Below are 15,347 nucleotides of genomic sequence, written 5' to 3' on the forward strand. Positions count from 1 at the left end.
AAGCAGCGTGCTTTTAACCCAAGATTTTACGATTTTAGAGTTAAATAAATGCATCACAGGTTTTAAGAAGGGGAAGTCCCCAGGACAAGATGGACTTCCCCTGGAATTTTATTTGACATTTTGGGACATTTTAGCACCTGATTTGCTTGCTGTTTTTATGGGTTTTGAACGACTAGACCGACTTCCTGACAGTTTTAGAATAGGGATAGTGACTCTCCTTCACAAGGCCAAAGATAAGACTTGATTTGAAGAACTGGAGACCTATCACTCTTTTAAACTTTGACTGCAAACTTTTTAGCAAACTTTTAGCCTCACGTATGTCTGGATTTTTAGAAGAGGTGATTCACTCAGATCAAGCCTGCGCCATTCCGGGGAGGAAGATCACCGACAGCCTCGTACTGATCCGAGACACCATCTGTTACGCGAGAGACAGAAACATCAGGCTAATAGTACTAAATTTAGATTTTGAAAAAGCCTTCGATCGGGTCTCGCACCAGTACCTCTTTCGGGTACTGCAAAAAATGGGATTTCCAGAAAGGTTTATAGCTTGGGTGGGATTGCTGTACCGGAGCATCACCAGCAGATTTGTTATTAACGGCACCTGACAAAAGCAGTGGATATTAACTGCGGTGTTCGTCAGGGCTGTCCGTTATCTGCCCTCCTCTATGTCATCTGTATAGAACCTCTGGCGCAGATCTTGAGAAGGGACCAACGAATCAATGGGATCGGAATCCCAGGGAGCGGGGGACTTCAGACTAAATGCGTTTTATACATGGACGACGTGAACGTTTTATGCACCGACCTTTTATCTGTCAACAGGACGCTGGACTTGACTGACTGGTTTGGATGGGCCTCTGGGTCAAAACTCAACAGAGGCAAGACCCAAGCCCAACTTTATGGGCCATGGACGGCGACTGAAATGACAGGACTCCCCCTGACTGTGACACAGACTGACCAGAGAATACTGGGGGTCAAATTTGACAAGGAGGGGGGAGGGAAAACAAATTGGCCAGACGTGGTAGGAAAAGTAAGGCAAAGACTAGGATACTGGGGACTTAGAGGACTGACCATTGAAGGGAAGGTTTTAATCATCAAAGCAGTGATTTTACCCTTGCTTTTACTGATCAGTTCCGTTTTTATCCCTCCTAGGAGAGTGCTTTTAGATCTTGACCGAGCCATCTTTTACTTTTTGTGGGGCTCCAAGTGGGAAAGACTGAGGAGAGACGTGATGAGGAGGCCAAAAGAAAAAGGGGGAAAAGGAGTACCTGACCTACACTTGTTTTTAGGAAGCCGATACGTCGCGCTATACGTGAAATATGCTACAGACCCATCCAGAAACCCTAAGACCACAGCAATGACACGATTCTGGATGGGTTCTTATCTCAAGACTGAAGATTTTACCCACTGATCTTAAAGTACCTGTGTCCTTTAACCTGCCACCAGCCTATGCTTTTATTCAGAAGTTTTTAAAGCATTTTAACCTGGAGCAGGAGGAGCTGCAAGTTTTAGCCAATCACCGTGTGTTGATTTCTGTTGTGCAGGAGCAGGAACCAGTGAGTCCAGTGCGCGGCTTCCATTAGGCCAGCCCTCAACAGTTTGGCGCAACGTCAACCACCCCGCTCTTCCAAACAGACTCCGGGACCTGTCATGGATGGTGGCTCACGAGATCCTCCCGGTCAGGTCCGTCATGCACTCCCGGGCATGTCGGCGCTCTCAACCTGCCCCGACCTGGTTGTGGTGCGCCTGAGTCGGTGAGGCATCTGCTCTGGGAGTGCAGCGCTGCCGTAGACCAGTGGGCAATGGCCGGCTCCTTACAATTCCCGTACTTGCCAGCAAGGGAGGTCCTTACAGCACAGCTGGTGCTCTATGGGGTGAGCCAGGAAGCAATCAAAAAGACGACTTTGCCAAGCAGTGGCTCACCCTGGCCGCCATCAAAGACGCCATGTGGACCTCCAGAAACTTGCTGGTAAGGAAGCACATGCAGATGCCCCCCCGTGGCTGTGATCCGGATGGCCGCAAGCGACGGTCCAAGTGGCCGAAGCTGCAGGCGGCAGGCCTTAGGACACAGCCACAAAGAAGAATCGCCTCTGTGCCCATTCGGACGAAGGAGCCGGAGCTACACGGGAAAAGGTCAAAGCAGCGGCGGCCTGGCTCTCCGGGAGAGGAAGGTGGGAAGGAGCGAGAGGGCGGGATCTCCTATGAGCACCAGGACAGGATCCTGAGAGACTTACTGTTTGGAGGAGCGGAGTGAGTAACCCTGGGTAGGGACTCACCCTGCTCCTGCACAAGAGAACCTTTTAACAAATACACTCCCTTTTAAAATATTCCTTTACAACTTTGTTGTTTTTTTTTTTTAATCTGTAAAACCTCTTAAAAGTACTGTTTTCATTGTCTTAACTATGATTTTACAGATTATCCACAATTGTTGACAAGTTGTATTTTGATGTAGGGTGTATTTTTTTTAATTATGCAAAAGTTTCTATGGAAAATGGAAATGAGTATCAATAAAGAGAAAAAAAAAAAAAAAAAAAAAAAAATCTGTTCTTATCAGTTTAATATCTGATACGTCCCCTACCCGGGGACCATATATTAAATTGATTTTTGGATCAGGGAGCCGGAACGGGGGCTTGCTCCTTCCACTCCACGCATCGACCCGGTATTGCATTACCTCCAGGTACGGTGCACATTCTCTGGAAAACGTGCAATGTAACTATAGAGTTTTGTGGGGGGTGTTTTTTCCAGGGGAGTCCCTTGCTTTTCTCACATTCCTTTATCGATAGGGTACAAGTTGCTCAAAGCCCTGATGCAGTTACTGAGTCGTACGCTTAGTGGTGCACTCTTGATTTTTCCCTTCCCCGGAGGTTGATCAGGGTGTACCGTCTCTCTTTTGCAGCTGGAAAAGAAGGTAAAGTAAGCAGTTCCCTCTATAGAAGGGGATAACGTGTCCAACAGACCTTTAGAGACGGGAGCATACACGGCTTATGCATTACTGTTTTTTGAAAAAAAAACAGGCACATTCCAGTTTGTCTGGGCCGAGCTCCGACCGGTGAGAAAAGTCAATAAAACCAGCAAAGTTTGTGCACCGCGCAACTTTGTCAAACTGCAGTATAGTGCTTGCAACGCCTCGGGGACAAGCCTCAGATGAGGGTCAGCTAATGCTGATGTCGCCGAACTCTGGCATTGTGCAGTGTGGCCACCATCAGCCAGGGTGCTGTGTCTGGAACCGACCCCACCGTCTCTGACAACTCCAACTCATACTTACCTGGCAGGGGAGATACCATGATCAAGAAGGTGGTTCACCCAGGGCGAGGCTCAGCCATTGCACTCCGGTTGCGCTGACCCCTGCGAATTCCCCAAATGTGGGAGTCTCGACTGCATAATTTCTGGTAGTGGGGACTGCGTTCGCGCTCTCCCCTGACCGCTACGTCAAAGGAAAACAAGGTGTCCCGGGTAGCTTCTTTTACTCGTAAGCGTGAAAGCGTGCTGCCAACTATGCCAGTTTTACGACTGCAGAGTCGGTGCTGTTGTCGGGCCGTGACGATTGGTGGGCGTTTCTGTATGTTACAAGCACACATGCCCCAGCCCCGCCCCCGCCCCCCAAAGGCGGGGCTTTCCGCCTAAGCCTAACCCTCCGCAAACCCCATTGGATAGCGCATGTGACAGTACGGGGCAGGGTAGCTGACGGGTGCGATCTGGGATTTGGAACGCGGCAGGCGCAAAGAGAGGCCTACCGTGACGGTGGTGGCTGGGACGACTGGGGTTCTCGGCTGCCCTCAAGGCGAAGGCCGTACTGACTCTGGTTTCTCTTCATAACGCACAAGTCTTTCGCCTTTTACTAAAGACTTCCGTGGAGAGGAACGCCAACGAGTTTAAGCTATTTTTGGTAGGTTTGGCCGTAAGGCTGAGCCCTTTGAGTGTGTGAAAAGTCAAACGGCTGTCTCCGCTAAGAACCAGGGGTGCAAAGTGGGGAGACTGGGTGGGGGTGCTAAGCAGCAGCCATTGTTAGGCTGGCTTGAAAACAGGGCACCGTGACAAGAGAGGATCGTGCCAAGAGCTTGACGGAACACGAAACGCTTTGGACTCATCGCTTCTCGGCCTTTTGGCTAAGATCAAGTGTAGTATCTGTTCTTATCAGTTTAATATCTGATACGTCCCCTACCCGGGGACCATATATTAAATTGATTTTTGGATCAGGGAGCCGGAACGGGGGCTTGCTCCTTCCACTCCACGCATCGACCCGGTATTGCATTACCTCCAGGTACGGTGCACATTCTCTGGAAACGTGCAATGTAACTATAGAGTTTTGTGGGGGGTGTTTTTTCCAGGGGAGTCCCTTGCTTTTCTCACATTCCTTTATCGATAGGGTACAAGTTGCTCAAAGCCCTGATGCGGTTACTGAGTCGTACGCTTAGTGGTGCACTCTTGATTTTTCCCTTCCCCGGAGGTTGATCAGGGTGTACCGTCTCTCTTTTGCAGCTGGAAAAGAAGGTAAAAGTAAGCAGTTCTCTCTATATAAGGGGATAACGTGTCCAACAGACCTTTAGAGACGGGAGCATACCACGGCTTATGCATTACTGTTTTTTTGAAAAAAAACAGGCACATTCCAGTTTGTCTGGGCCGAGCTCCGACCGGTGAGAAAAGTCAATAAAACCAGCAAAGTTTGTGCACCGCGCAACTTTGTCAAACTGCAGTATAGTGCTTGCAACGCCTCGGGACAAGCCTCAGATGAGGGTCAGCTAATGCTGATGTCGCCGAACTCTGGCATTGTGCAGTGTGGCCACCATCAGCCAGGGTGCTGTGTCTGGAACCGACCCCACCGTCTCTGACAACTCCAACTCATACTTACCTGGCAGGGGAGATACCATGATCAAGAAGGTGGTTCACCCAGGCGAGGCTCAGCCATTGCACTCCGGTTGCGCTGACCCCTGCGAATTCCCCAAATGTGGGAGTCTCGACTGCATAATTTCTGGTAGTGGGGGACTGCGTTCGCGCTTTCCCCTGACCGCTACGTCAAAGGAAAACAAGGTGTCCCGGGTAGCTTCTTTTACTCGTAAGCGTGAAAGCGTGCTGCCAACTATGCCAGTTTTACGACTGCAGAGTCGGTGCTGTTGTCGGGCCGTGACGATTGGTGGGCGTTTCTGTATGTTACAAGCACACATGCCCCAGCCCCCGCCCCCGCCCCCCAAAGGCGGGGCTTTCCGCCTAAGCCTAACCCTCCGCAAACCCCATTGGATAGCGCATGTGACAGTACGGGGCAGGGTAGCTGACGGGTGCGATCTGGGATTTGGAACGCGGCAGGCGCAAAGAGAGGCCTACCGTGACGGTGGTGGCTGGGACGACTGGGGTTCTCGGCTGCCTCAAGGCGAAGGCCGTACTGACTCTGGTTTCTCTTCATAACGCACAAGTCTTTCGCCTTTTACTAAAGACTTCCGTGGAGAGGAAACGCCAACGAGTTTAAGCTATTTTTGGTAGGTTTGGCCTAAGGCTGAGCCCTTTGAGTGTGTGAAAAGTCAAACGGCTGTCTCCGCTAAGAACCAGGGGTGCAAAGTGGGGAGATGGGTGGGGTGCTAAGCAGCAGCCATTGTTAGGCTGGCTTGAAAACAGGGCACCGTGACAAGAGAGGATCGTGCCAAGAGCTTGGACGGAACACGAAACGCTTTGGACTCATCGCTTCTCGGCCTTTTGGCTAAGACTGCGATCGCCTCCTGTTGGTGGTTAAAATACTTGTCTGTCGTGCATCGGTTTTATCAGTGCTTGGGAGGATATTTCTAAATGTTCCTTGTTTAAAACATTTCAATTTTCCAGTAATTGAAAATCTTTAACAAATAGGAATTCATTGGCTGAGAGAGCTATTTTACCTGTTCTCTGCAGGTTGTAACATCTTGACCAGGCCGATCAGGTAAGTACTCTTTGTCTCTTGTGTTATTTATTGTTTTTCATTATTCTTACTTATCGGATTGATCTTTTACTGGTTTTATTGTTTTAAGCACTTTTTTAGCTTGTGGTGCCTCCATCATGTCGGCCACCCATGCCGGCATGCGGAGGCACCACAGCGTTCGTTTAAATTTTGTGGAGAGAGAGGGTAAACTCCTGGGGATGTCCAGACTGGACTTCTCCAGGAAGCTAGTCCAAAAAAGCCTTGGGTTTCACACCAAATGATCTGAACTGTATACTGACCTTGCCTTTTGGTAAAGGCTTTGATGTGAGTTTCCGTTCAGCAGCTCTGCTAAGAGAGTTTTGGACACGTTTTGAAAATGTTAAACCCCAGTTTTCTGCCTTCAGTGTGGAGAAACTGACTGACAATGCCTTAAAAACGGTTATTGTCAGAATGTTCAATGAAACAGTGAATGCAGAGGACATTTGTTTGTGGCTGGGAAGATATTGCACTGTTAAAGGCCAGGCTACCAAAGTGAGAGATGAGGATGGCATTTGGAACTGCGCTTGGAGGGTCCCCATTCAACAATGGCAGGACCCCCAGGGCTTCCAAGGCCTAAAACATCTGCCATCCCATGATAGTTCTGGGAGAAAACAGGGGCTACATCCATTACCAGGGTCAGCCCAAGCTCTGCCGCAAGTGTGGTGAGCACGGGCACCTGGCCGAAGCTTGTCAGCAGACCTGTCTGTGGGAAATGCAGAAAATTGGGCACACCTTTGAGGAGTGCACCAATGGCAGAAAATGCAATCTATGTGGAGAATCAAACCACCTCTTCAGAGATTGCCCCAAATCTTTTGCCAACAAAGTAAAGGCAGCAAAAGCAAGTGGGCAAAATGGTGGACCAGGCCAGGCAGTTAGAGAGCTAATTGAAGAGGCTGGGCCGGAAAATTCAAATCTCCCGCCAAATCCTGTGATTGGAGGAGTGGAATCAGATGAGGCGGGAGAAAGGGAGGGGCCTGCAACAGCCCCCATCAACAGAGAGTTCTGGAGAGGATGGGGCAATGCAGGTAGAGGGCGGAGCTAGTTCAGATAATGAGGAAGGCCAATTGCAGACTGATAGCGAGGATGCCTCCCCCCCAACGCCCAGCAAACAAAGAGGCCTGGCATCAGAATTGTCCTCTGAGTCTCCTGTATTCTCAGAGAAGAGGGGAAGAGTTGGGACTCTCTCAGACAGTTCATCTGTGGAGGAGCCCAGAGTCTTCCCCTCCGATTCACCAAATGAGGTCTCATTTTTAACAATAGCTCTGCAATCAACCCCTAAGGACTCAAAACTAAATGCAAGGTTGCAGCCTAGACCAACCCCCAGAGTCCATCCGGGGACTGGAGCTAAACCCCCTTACTCTTCACCTGTAAGAGTGAAGGAAGAGCTCCATTCACAGCAGATTATCTGACTGCCATTTTATCTCTGAAATTCCTTGTATAGTCCTTTTAAAATTTCATACCTGTTGTTTTTAACCATACTCATGACTCTCACCTTCTCAACCGTCAATGTGAGAAGTGTGAAGTCGCGAGTTAGAGCCCAGAGTATTTTATCCTATCTTGTTTCCTTTAAGTCAGATGTGTTTTTAATACAGGAATGTGGCATTCCGTTTTTTAAAAACACTACAGACAGTGGGAGGAGTTGTGGCCATATACATCAATATGGAGTGGATCAAATTACAACAAAAATGATGGAGTGGCCATTTTAATCAAAAATCCTACAGGTTCTGGTGAAGGGCAGCACTGTGGTGAGAAATGGTCGGGCACTTTTAGCACACTTGACTTTTAGGGGAAGGGATTTTAATCTCTTAAATATTTATGGCTTTAATGACAGGAATGACAGGTATGACCTTTTAGAAGAACTGCAGTTCCACATGCTAGGTAGGGAACCTTTAGTTGTAGGGGGTGATTTTAATTGTATTTAAGCAGGAAAGACAGGAAAAGAGGAGGGCAAGATTTTAAAGTTGATAAAGCATCACTTTTACTACAAGGGCATATGCAGGGATTTTAAAATTCAGGACTGTTTTAAAACCATGCATCCTAGAGAGGAGGGCTTCACCTGGTTCAGTGGTGATGGCACAGAGGCCTCTCGCATAGACTATATTTTTACACGGGACTGCCACCAACCGATGCTAGATTGACCCCTGTTTTCTTTTCCGATCACCTGATGCTTTCCTGCACCCTTTCGCTCTCTTCGGGTGTGACATCAGGAAGTGGTCTGTGGAAACTCAACTGCTCCCTTTTAGAAGACCAGGTTTTAGTCAACCAATACAGGGAGCAGTACAGAGAGTGGCAGACCCTTCAAGACTTTTACGACACATGCGCACACTGGTGGGAAATGGTGAAGGAAAAGACCCAGACTTTTTTTAGACAGGCAGGAAGAGAAAAAAGAGTAGGGAAATAGACGCATGATGGGACTGCAGAAACGACTACAACGCTATTTTAAACTACAACAATGCGGAATGGATTTAGTGAGGAAATAAAACAAGTCAAAACAGAGATGTCGGTTTTAGCAGAAACCAAAAGTAAAGGTGTCATTTTAAGAAGCAGGGAACAAGAAATTGAAGAGGGGGAAAAGTGCACAAGGTATTTTTTTAAGAAAATCATAAATAAAAGGGGAACGGTTTGTAAACTAACAAAAGAAAATGGTGCACAGTAGAAACAATAGAAGAAATTAAACAAGTTGTTGAAAACTACTATGAAAAATTGTACCAAAGGAAACCTATTGAAAAAGACACCATGACAGAAGTTTTTAAACCTCATTACCGGGACAGTAGAAAGCAGCGTGCTTTTAACCCAAGATTTTACGATTTTAGAGTTAAATAAATGCATCACAGGTTTTAAGAAGGGGAAGTCCCCAGGACAAGATGGACTTCCCTGGAATTTTATTGACATTTTGGGAACATTTTAGCACCTGATTTGCTTGCTGTTTTTATGGGTTTTGAACGACTAGACCGACTTCCTGACAGTTTAGAATAGGGATAGTGACTCTCCTTCACAAGGCCAAAGATAAGACTGATTTGAAGAACTGGAGACCTATCACTCTTTTAAACTTTGACTGCAAACTTTTTAGCAAACTTTTAGCCTCACGTATGTCTGGATTTTTAGAAGAGGTGATTCACCCAGATCAAGCCTGCGCCATTCGGGGGAGGAAGATCACCGACAGCCTCGTACTGATCCGAGACACCATCTGTTACGCGAGAGACAGAAACATCAGGCTAATAGTACTAAATTTAGATTTGAAAAAGCCTTCGATCGGGTCTCGCACCAGTACCTCTTTCGGGTACTGCAAAAAATGGGATTTCCAGAAAGGTTTATAGCTTGGGTGGGATTGCTGTACCGGAGCATCACCAGCAGATTTGTTATTAACGGGCACCTGACAAAGCAGTGGATATTAACTGCGGTGTTCGTCAGGGCTGTCCGTTATCTGCCCTCCTCTATGTCATCTGTATAGAACCTCTGGCGCAGATCTTGAGAAGGGACCAACGAATCAATGGGATCGGAATCCCAGGGAGCGGGGGACTTCAGACTAAATGCGTTTTATACATGGACGACGTGAACGTTTTATGCACCGACCTTTTATCTGTCAACAGGACGCTGGACTTGACTGACTGGTTTGGACGGGCCTCTGGGTCAAAACTCAACAGAGGCAAGACCCCAAGCCCAACTTTATGGGCCAATGGACGGCGACTGAAATGACAGGACTCCCCCTGACTGTGACACAGACTGACCAGAGAATACTGGGGGTCAAATTTGACAAGGAGGGGGGAGGGGAAAACAAATTGGCCAGACGTGGTAGGAAAGTAAGGCAAAGACTAGGATACTGGGGACTTAGAGGACTGACCATTGAAGGGAAGGTTTTAATCATCAAAGCAGTGATTTTACCCTTGCTTTTACTGATCAGTTCCGTTTTTATCCCTCCTAGGAGAGTGCTTTTAGATCTTGACCGAGCCATCTTTTACTTTTTGTGGGGCTCCAAGTGGGAAAGACTGAGGAGAGACGTGATGAGGAGGCCAAAAGAAAAAGGGGGAAAAGGAGTACCTGACCTACACTTGTTTTTAGGAAGCCGATACGTCGCGCTATACGTGAAATATGCTACAGACCCATCCAGAAACCCTAAGACCACAGCAATGACACGATTCTGGATGGGTTCTTATCTCCAGAAGATTGAAGATTTTACCCACTGATCTTAAAGTACCTGTGTCCTTTAACCTGCCACCAGCCTATGCTTTTATTCAGAGTTTTTAAAGCATTTTAACCTGGAGGCAGGAGGAGCTGCAAGTTTTAGCCAATCACCGTGTGTTGATTTTCTGTTGTGCAGGAGCAGGAACCAGTGAGTCCAGTGCGCGGGCTTCCATTAGGCCAGCCCTCAACAGTTTGGCGCAACGTCAACCACCCCGCTCTTCCAAACAGACTCCGGGACCTGTCATGGATGGTGGCTCACGAGATCCTCCCGGTCAGGTCCGTCATGCACTCCCGGGGCATGTCGGCGCTCTCAACCTGCCCCGACCTGGTTGTGGCGCGCCTGAGTCGGTGAGGCATCTGCTCTGGGAGTGCAGCGCTGCCGTAGACCAGTGGGCAATGGCCGGCTCCTTACAATTCCCATACTTGCCAGCAAGGGAGGTCCTTACAGCACAGCTGGTGCTCTATGGGGTGAGCCAGGAAGCAATCAAAAAGACGACTTTGCCAAGCAGTGGCTCACCCTGGCCGCCATCAAAGACGCCATGTGGACCTCCAGAAACTTGCTGGTAAGGAAGCACATGCAGATGCCCCCCGTGGCTGTGATCCGGATGGCCGCAGCGACGGTCCAAGTGGCCGAAGCTGCAGGCGGCAGGCCTAGGACACAGCCACAAAGAAGAATCGCCTCTGTGCCCATTCGGACGAAGGAGCCGGAGCTACACGGGAAAAGGTCAAAGCAGCGGCGGCCTGGCTCTCCGGGAGAGGAAGGTGGGAAGGGCGAGAGGGCGGGGATCTCCTATGAGCACCAGGACAGGATCCTGAGAGACTTACTGTTTGGAGGAGCGGAGTGAGTAACCCTGGGTAGGACTCACCCTGCTCCTGCACAAGAGAACCTTTTAACAAATACACTCCCTTTTAAAATATTCCTTTACAACTTTGTTGTTTTTTTTTTAATCTGTAAAACCTCTTAAAAGTACTGTTTTCATTGTCTTAACTATGATTTTACAGATTATCCACAATTGTTGACAAGTTGTATTTTGATGTAGGGTGTATTTTTTTTAATTATGCAAAAGTTTCTATGGAAAATGGAAATGAGTATCAATAAAGAGAAAAAAAAAAAATCTGTTCTTATCAGTTTAATATATACGTCCCCTACCCGGGGACCATATATTAAATTGATTTTTGGATCAGGGAGCCGGAACGGGGGCTTGCTCCTTCCACTCCACGCATCGACCCGGTATTGCATTACCTCCAGGTACGGTGCACATTCTCTGGAAACGTGCAATGTAACTATAGAGTTTTGTGGGGGTGTTTTTTCCAGGGGAGTCCCTTGCTTTTCTCACATTCCTTTATCGATAGGGTACAAGTTGCTCAAAGCCCTGATGCGTTACTGAGTCGTACGCTTAGTGGTGCACTCTTGATTTTTCCCTTCCCCGGAGGTTGATCAGGGTGTACCGTCTCTCTTTTGCAGCTGGAAAAGAAGGTAAAGTAAGCAGTTCCTCTATAGAAGGGGATAACGTGTCCAACAGACCTTTAGAGACGGGAGCATACACGGCTTATGCATTACTGTTTTTTGAAAAAAAACAGGCACATTCCAGTTTGTCTGGGCCGAGCTCCGACCGGTGAGAAAAGTCAATAAAACCAGCAAAGTTTGTGCACCGCGCAACTTTGTCAAACTGCAGTATAGTGCTTGCAACGCCTCGGGGAAGCCTCAGATGAGGGTCAGCTAATGCTGATGTCGCCGAACTCTGGCATTGTGCAGTGTGGCCACCATCAGCCAGGGTGCTGTGTCTGGAACCGACCCACCGTCTCTGACAACTCCAACTCATACTTACCTGGCAGGGGAGATACCATGATCAAGAAGGTGGTTCACCCAGGGCGAGGCTCAGCCATTGCACTCCGGTTGCGCTGACCCCTGCGAATTCCCCAAATGTGGGAGTCTCGACTGCATAATTTCTGGTAGTGGGGACTGCGTTCGCGCTCTCCCCTGACCGCTACGTCAAAGGAAAACAAGGTGTCCCGGGTAGCTTCTTTTACTCGTAAGCGTGAAAGCGTGCTGCCAACTATGCCAGTTTTACGACTGCAGAGTCGGTGCTGTTGTCGGGCCGTGACGATTGGTGGGCGTTTCTGTATGTTACAAGCACACATGCCCCAGCCCCCGCCCCCAAAGGCGGGGCTTTCCGCCTAAGCCTAACCCTCCGCAAACCCCATTGGATAGCGCATGTGACAGTACGGGGCAGGGTAGCTGACGGGTGCGATCTGGGATTTGGAACGCGGCAGGCAAAGAGAGGCCTACCGTGACGGTGGTGGCTGGGACGACTGGGGTTCTCGGCTGCCCTCAAGGCGAAGGCCGTACTGACTCTGGTTTCTCTTCATAACGCACAAGTCTTTCGCCTTTTACTAAAGACTTCCGTGGAGAGGAACGCCAACGAGTTTAAGCTATTTTTGGTAGGTTTGGCCGTAAGGCTGAGCCCTTTGAGTGTGTGAAAAGTCAAACTGTCTCCGCTAAGAACCAGGGGTGCAAAGTGGGGAGACTGGGTGGGGGCTAAGCAGCAGCCATTGTTAGGCTGGCTTGAAAACAGGGCACCGTGACAAGAGAGGATCGTGCCAAGAGCTTGGACGGAACACGAAACGCTTTGGACTCATCGCTTCTCGGCCTTTTGGCTAAGATCAAGTGTAGTATCTGTTCTTATCAGTTTAATATCTGATACGTCCCCTACCCGGGGACCATATATTAAATTGATTTTTGGATCAGGGAGCCGGAACGGGGGCTTGCTCCTTCCACTCCACGCATCGACCCGGTATTGCATTACCTCCAGGTACGGTGCACATTCTCTGGAAACGTGCAATGTAACTATAGAGTTTTGTGGGGGTGTTTTTTTCCAGGGGAGTCCCTTGCTTTTCTCACATTCCTTTATCGATAGGGTACAAGTTGCTCAAAGCCCTGATGCGGTTACTGAGTCGTACGCTTAGTGGTGCACTCTTGATTTTTCCCTTCCCCGGAGGTTGATCAGGGTGTACCGTCTCTCTTTTGCAGCTGGAAAAGAAGGTAAAGTAAGCAGTTCTCTCTATATAAGGGGATAACGTGTCCAACAGACCTTTAGAGACGGGAGCATACACGGCTTATGCATTACTGTTTTTTGAAAAAAAAAGGCACATTCCAGTTTGTCTGGGCCGAGCTCCGACCGGTGAGAAAAGTCAATAAAACCAGCAAAGTTTGTGCACCGCGCAACTTTGTCAAACTGCAGTATAGTGCTTGCAACGCCTCGGGGACAAGCCTCAGATGAGGGTCAGCTAATGCTGATGTCGCCGAACTCTGGCATTGTGCAGTGTGGCCACCATCAGCCAGGGTGCTGTGTCTGGAACCGACCCCACCGTCTCTGAAACTCCAACTCATACTTACCTGGCAGGGGAGATACCATGATCAAGAAGGTGGTTCACCCAGGGCGAGGCTCAGCCATTGCACTCCGGTTGCGCTGACCCCTGCGAATTCCCCAAATGTGGGAGTCTCGACTGCATAATTTCTGGTAGTGGGGGACTGCGTTCGCGCTCTCCCCTGACCGCTACGTCAAAGGAAAACAAGGTGTCCCGGGTAGCTTCTTTACTCGTAAGCGTGAAAGCGTGCTGCCAACTATGCCAGTTTTACGACTGCAGAGTCGGTGCTGTTGTCGGGCCGTGACGATTGGTGGGCGTTTCTGTATGTTACAAGCACACATGCCCCAGCCCCGCCCCCCGCCCCCAAAGGCGGGGCTTTCCGCCTAAGCCTAACCCTCCGCAAACCCCATTGGATAGCGCATGTGACAGTACGGGGCAGGGTAGCTGACGGGTGCGATCTGGGATTTGGAACGCGGCAGGCGCAAAGAGAGGCCTACCGTGACGGTGGTGGCTGGGACGACTGGGGTTCTCGGCTGCCCTCAAGGCGAAGGCCGTACTGACTCTGGTTTCTCTTCATAACGCACAAGTCTTTCGCCTTTTACTAAAGACTTCCGTGGAGAGGAACGCCAACGAGTTTAAGCTATTTTTGGTAGGTTTGGCCGTAAGGCTGAGCCCTTTGAGTGTGTGAAAAGTCAAACGGCTGTCTCCGCTAAGAACCAGGGGTGCAAGTGGGGAGACTGGGTGGGGGTGCTAAGCAGCAGCCATTGTTAGGCTGGCTTGAAAACAGGGCACCGTGACAAGAGAGGATCGTGCCAAGAGCTTGGACGGAACACGAAACGCTTTGGACTCATCGCTTCTCGGCCTTTTGGCTAAGATCAAGTGTAGTATCTGTTCTTATCAGTTTAATATCTGATACGTCCCCTACCCGGGGACCATATATTAAATTGATTTTTGGATCAGGGAGCCGGAACGGGGGCTTGCTCCTTCCACTCCACGCATCGACCCGGTATTGCATTACCTCCAGGTACGGTGCACATTCTCTGGAAACGTGCAATGTAACTATAGAGTTTTGTGGGGGGTGTTTTTTCCAGGGGAGTCCCTTGCTTTTCTCACATTCCTTTATCGATAGGGTACAAGTTGCTCAAAGCCCTGATGCGGTTACTGAGTCGTACGCTTAGTGGTGCACTCTTGATTTTTCCCTTCCCCGGAGGTTGATCAGGGTGTACCGTCTCTCTTTTGCAGCTGGAAAAGAAGGTAAAGTAAGCAGTTCCCTCTATAGAAGGGATAACGTGTCCAACAGACCTTTAGAGACGGGAGCATACACGGCTTATGCATTACTGTTTTTTGAAAAAAAACAGGCACATTCCAGTTTGTCTGGGCCGAGCTCCGACGGTGAGAAAAGTCAATAAAACCAGCAAAGTTTGTGCACCGCGCAACTTTGTCAAACTGCAGTATAGTGCTTGCAACGCCTCGGGGACAAGCCTCAGATGAGGGTCAGCTAATGCTGATGTCGCCGAACTCTGGCATTGTGCAGTGTGGCCACCATCAGCCAGGGTGCTGTGTCTGGAACCGACCCCACCGTCTCTGACAACTCCAACTCATACTTACCTGGCAGGGGAGATACCATGATCAAGAAGGTGGTTCACCAGGGCGAGGCTCAGCCATTGCACTCCGGTTGCGCTGACCCCTGCGAATTCCCCAAATGTGGGAGTCTCGACTGCATAATTTCTGGTAGTGGGGGACTGCGTTCGCGCTCTCCCCTGACCGCTACGTCAAAGGAAAACAAGGTGTCCCGGGTAGCTTCTTTTACTCGTAAGCGTGAAAGCGTGCTGCCAACTATGCCAGTTTTACGACTGCAGAGTCGGTGCTGTTGTCGGGC

General features: G+C 49.3%; 12 non-coding genes and 2 pseudogenes across 12 annotated transcripts; all 14 read left to right on the forward strand.

Moving 5' to 3' along the window:
• Positions 1-2,472: 2,472 nt before the first annotated feature.
• On the forward strand, positions 2,473-2,690 carry LOC127139896 (uncharacterized; annotated as a pseudogene).
• Positions 2,691-3,254: 564 nt separating this feature from the next.
• Positions 3,255-3,416, forward strand: LOC127139941 (U1 spliceosomal RNA). The gene has a single exon (XR_007810299.1). It is a non-coding gene; the product is annotated as a U1 spliceosomal RNA (small nuclear RNA).
• A 375-nt stretch (positions 3,417-3,791) lies between these two features.
• LOC127139923 (U5 spliceosomal RNA) lies at positions 3,792-3,903 on the forward strand. Its single transcript, XR_007810280.1, has one exon. It is a non-coding gene; the product is annotated as a U5 spliceosomal RNA (small nuclear RNA).
• Positions 3,904-4,083: 180 nt separating this feature from the next.
• Positions 4,084-4,274, forward strand: LOC127139967 (U2 spliceosomal RNA). Its single transcript, XR_007810325.1, has one exon. It is a non-coding gene; the product is annotated as a U2 spliceosomal RNA (small nuclear RNA).
• A 564-nt stretch (positions 4,275-4,838) lies between these two features.
• Positions 4,839-5,001, forward strand: LOC127139945 (U1 spliceosomal RNA). Its single transcript, XR_007810303.1, has one exon. It is a non-coding gene; the product is annotated as a U1 spliceosomal RNA (small nuclear RNA).
• A 374-nt stretch (positions 5,002-5,375) lies between these two features.
• LOC127139926 (U5 spliceosomal RNA) lies at positions 5,376-5,488 on the forward strand. The gene has a single exon (XR_007810284.1). It is a non-coding gene; the product is annotated as a U5 spliceosomal RNA (small nuclear RNA).
• Positions 5,489-11,162: 5,674 nt separating this feature from the next.
• LOC127139897 (uncharacterized) lies at positions 11,163-11,364 on the forward strand (annotated as a pseudogene).
• A 556-nt stretch (positions 11,365-11,920) lies between these two features.
• LOC127139942 (U1 spliceosomal RNA) lies at positions 11,921-12,082 on the forward strand. Its single transcript, XR_007810300.1, has one exon. It is a non-coding gene; the product is annotated as a U1 spliceosomal RNA (small nuclear RNA).
• A 367-nt stretch (positions 12,083-12,449) lies between these two features.
• LOC127139924 (U5 spliceosomal RNA) lies at positions 12,450-12,561 on the forward strand. Its single transcript, XR_007810282.1, has one exon. It is a non-coding gene; the product is annotated as a U5 spliceosomal RNA (small nuclear RNA).
• A 176-nt stretch (positions 12,562-12,737) lies between these two features.
• On the forward strand, positions 12,738-12,928 carry LOC127139969 (U2 spliceosomal RNA). The gene has a single exon (XR_007810327.1). It is a non-coding gene; the product is annotated as a U2 spliceosomal RNA (small nuclear RNA).
• Positions 12,929-13,488: 560 nt separating this feature from the next.
• LOC127139940 (U1 spliceosomal RNA) lies at positions 13,489-13,652 on the forward strand. The gene has a single exon (XR_007810298.1). It is a non-coding gene; the product is annotated as a U1 spliceosomal RNA (small nuclear RNA).
• A 373-nt stretch (positions 13,653-14,025) lies between these two features.
• LOC127139925 (U5 spliceosomal RNA) lies at positions 14,026-14,137 on the forward strand. The gene has a single exon (XR_007810283.1). It is a non-coding gene; the product is annotated as a U5 spliceosomal RNA (small nuclear RNA).
• Positions 14,138-14,317: 180 nt separating this feature from the next.
• LOC127139970 (U2 spliceosomal RNA) lies at positions 14,318-14,508 on the forward strand. Its single transcript, XR_007810328.1, has one exon. It is a non-coding gene; the product is annotated as a U2 spliceosomal RNA (small nuclear RNA).
• A 560-nt stretch (positions 14,509-15,068) lies between these two features.
• Positions 15,069-15,231, forward strand: LOC127139943 (U1 spliceosomal RNA). The gene has a single exon (XR_007810301.1). It is a non-coding gene; the product is annotated as a U1 spliceosomal RNA (small nuclear RNA).
• The last annotated feature ends 116 nt before the right edge of the window (positions 15,232-15,347 follow it).

The sequence above is a fragment of the Lates calcarifer genome, unplaced genomic scaffold (assembly GCF_001640805.2).
Source record: "Lates calcarifer isolate ASB-BC8 unplaced genomic scaffold, TLL_Latcal_v3 _unitig_2278_quiver_2242, whole genome shotgun sequence".
Classification (NCBI taxonomy): domain Eukaryota; kingdom Metazoa; phylum Chordata; class Actinopteri; family Centropomidae; genus Lates; species Lates calcarifer.